This window comes from Pteropus vampyrus, unplaced genomic scaffold (genome assembly GCF_000151845.1).
Source record: "Pteropus vampyrus isolate Shadow unplaced genomic scaffold, Pvam_2.0 Scaffold375, whole genome shotgun sequence".
Lineage (NCBI taxonomy): Eukaryota > Metazoa > Chordata > Mammalia > Chiroptera > Pteropodidae > Pteropus > Pteropus vampyrus.
In genome coordinates, this window is record NW_011889156.1 from 430,103 (window position 1) to 433,129 (window position 3,027).

The 3,027-nt window shown below is 57.1% G+C and overlaps 1 protein-coding gene across 1 annotated transcript in view; it reads right to left on the bottom strand.

The window, feature by feature from the left end:
- Positions 1 to 3,027, bottom strand: part of SIPA1L2 (signal induced proliferation associated 1 like 2) — a 150,782-nt gene that overhangs the window by 122,745 nt on the left and 25,010 nt on the right. The window contains exon 2 of the mRNA XM_023523050.1: positions 2,009 to 2,233. The gene's annotated coding sequence lies outside the window, so the exon portion shown is untranslated. The remainder of the gene's footprint in view (positions 1 to 2,008; positions 2,234 to 3,027) is intronic.

Sequence of the window (3,027 nt, forward strand, 5' to 3'; positions counted from 1 at the left end):
TGGATAAATTCTAATTAGAAATTTCTGTCTTGACCTCCTGCCTGTTGTTAAAATGACTTATACAGTCGTCAGTGGAAGCCAGAGAAGGAACAGGAAGGTCTCGGTCAGACGGAAGGCCGTCTGGACGAGGCTCCCGCAGGAAGGGAGCGGGTAAGCGGCCGTGTACAGAAGGGATTAGAGAAGAAGCATTTACATTTCGAGTCCTATTTTTAACACGCTTACTTTGACCCAACCCCTCAAACACCACAGTCTGCCACAGGAAAACTTGCCACGACGCTCCCCCAAAAGCCGTTTCCCTAATGCTTCCTCAGGAGACCGCGCTACACGTGTGATGCACACACATCCTGACCCTGGGCACACGTGGCCGTGTTTTCTTTCTGGAAACGTGATCTGCATCCAGCCGCATGCAGGCTGCACCCTGGCCTTGCAGCTGTCGCTGGTGAGCTGGATGCTGTCACCCGCATTCCACGGGCTTTGTCGGTTCAATTTTAGCTAATGGGCTAAAACGGTCCCGTTATTTTTATTAAAGTAATACAGAAATAACTTCCAATAATGAATGTCTCAGCCGAGGCCCGCACACCATACACGTGTGTCTATAATTAACACAATCAAATGTTCCCTTTTTTCCTACTAAGCGTTTGGCTTCCTTCCTTATAACAAATAAGTTTAGCAAAGCTTAAGTTTACAAATTTATGTACATCGATTAGTCGATTCTGGCAGAGGCTTTTGCTTCAAAATCAGACGCGACGCAAAGATCTGAACAACTTCTAGGCGCTACATCACAGCTCTAACCTCAGCAGCACTGAGAAAACCAGGGATGGCTTATGGAACAAACAAAATCACCCAGTGGAACATGCTCACCCTGCAATTCTGTGCCCCGCCCCGCCCAAAAGCAAACAGAAAAGGGTTTCAGACCCGGCGCTCCACCTGTACCCGAGGGCGGGCCAGAGGGAAGCGGCAGTCCGTGGCACAGAGCGCGAAGGCGGCCGGACATGGTGACACTCTGCCTACCTGAGCTAACCCGGGGCGACAACCCACTCTGATCCGTCACACGTCCAGCGCACCCAACGGGCGAGCGGGCCAGGCTCACGTCTCATCAGAGCGCCCGGAAAGACGAGGCCGAGGCCAACGCCACAGGCCGCATAACCCCAAACCACGGCCACTTACAGGCTCGCCCAGACCTACGGAGCCCGAGACAAAGCTGCTGTGCCACACGGCCCGCCCTTTCCAAACCCCGAGGAGGCCCCCGACTGCTAAATGTAATCTGACAATCAGTGTAGGTGAGCGTAAAGGTCTGGCCCAGGGTACCAGCCGCACGGAGAATCTGCGGATTCGAAAAAGAACCAGCAGCCTGCTCGGCCTTTGGAAATTCCAGATAAATGCAAGATGAAAAGGACATAACAGCAGGAGATAGTGAGTCTACATTCTCGGGCCCAGAAATCGCGCGAGCATTTCTAAGGAAACCGTTCTGTGAACTCTTGTGAATTCTCCATCATGGAAGTGCGGGGGAGGCATGGCCCGCCCACCACAGCAGGTGAACGCTCGAGGGTCGTGACATAAAGGGCTTCTTCCCCAGCAGCCTGGACACGGCGGCAATGTCCTTGAATAGCATTCCGAAGTACAGACAAGCCAAAGTTAACCCAGGAGACTGTCGACATTCACGGATCACCTCCACTTGGTGACAGCCCCAGAATGGCAGACACCGGATTCCTCGGAGATGACATTCCAGCCAAAGATAGCACAAGCGCTGTCTGGAATGCTCGCCTCTGGGATGCAGGGCCACCGAGCTGCTCAAAGACATTTAACAGGAGACCAAAGCCGATCCTTCTGCCTGTTCGGAAAACTAACGGGGAAAACGGCACTAAGCTGGGTTTCCGTCACCGAGGGTTCTGCCGGCTGCCCCCAGACCCTCCAGTGTCCCCAGCGCCCGCCTCCTGCCGGAGCCCCAGGCTCTGCTGCTGCCCGTCGCTTAAGCGAAATACCCAATAATTTCATTCCTCTCACCGACCTTTCAAAAAGCGAGACTGAACTCCGAAGGCCTTCTCCGCCCCCTTCGGTGACAAGGTGGGGCCACAGGGCAGTTCGACACGCAGGTGAAAGTAAGTTCTGTCGATGAGCTGCAAGGCCACCTCCGCCGATGGGGACAGAGTCCCCGCGACTCAGAAGGCAGCTTCTACCGCTTCAGCTTCACCCCGATGTGGAGGCGCCAGGTGCGTCCGCGGCCGTGGAAGAACTAACAGAGACAGAGACGGGACACGGTCAGGGGGACCGGTCGCGGCAGCCGCTTCCCGTCGCACTGGAGCCTCTGGAACTGGGCGTCTTATGCCCTCCCCTACGAAAGGCGCAGAGAACAACACGGAGGGCTGAGTGGACCCCAGCATCAGACGCAGGTCTGCAAAGAACAGATGAGACGCTTTACTCAGAAAAAGTGAAAGTATACTTTTTTAAAAAGTTCATTTCATTTCATTGCATTTTTATACCCGGATGACAAAATCACGAGTACAGGAGAGGGGCCAGGAGAGACCCCAGCCAGCACGACGACAGCTCTGGGGCGGCAGTCAAGAGTGGGGAGACCCTACACCCGCCAGCGGGAAACGCCCCCGTCCGCCAGCGGCGAGAGGTGAGCGACCACCGAGAGCCCAGCTCGATCGGGTCCCGGGCTGGAGGAGGAGAGAGGCCGGCCCCGCACCGCGGCGGCCAGACCCGGGGCCGGCGACGGCGGGGACGTCTGCTGACCTGGTCTCGTTTACGCCCCACAGAACCAGGGGGACATGACACGAAATGCCTGCCAAGCGCCAGGCGCCGGGGAAGCGTCTACTTTACGTAAGACACCCCGGGACGCAGTTATCGGGGCTCACAGGGCGTGGGCCGGTGTTTCATGCTCGTCAAGGGTCTCCAGAGGCCCCCTTGTGCCCCCAACATGCGTGCCGTCACCCCCCTGGCTGTGCGGCACGTGAGGCCCGGCCCAGCGGTGGCTCTGACCAGGCGGTGCGCACCCACCGCCGGGCCCCGTCCACCGACCCCAGG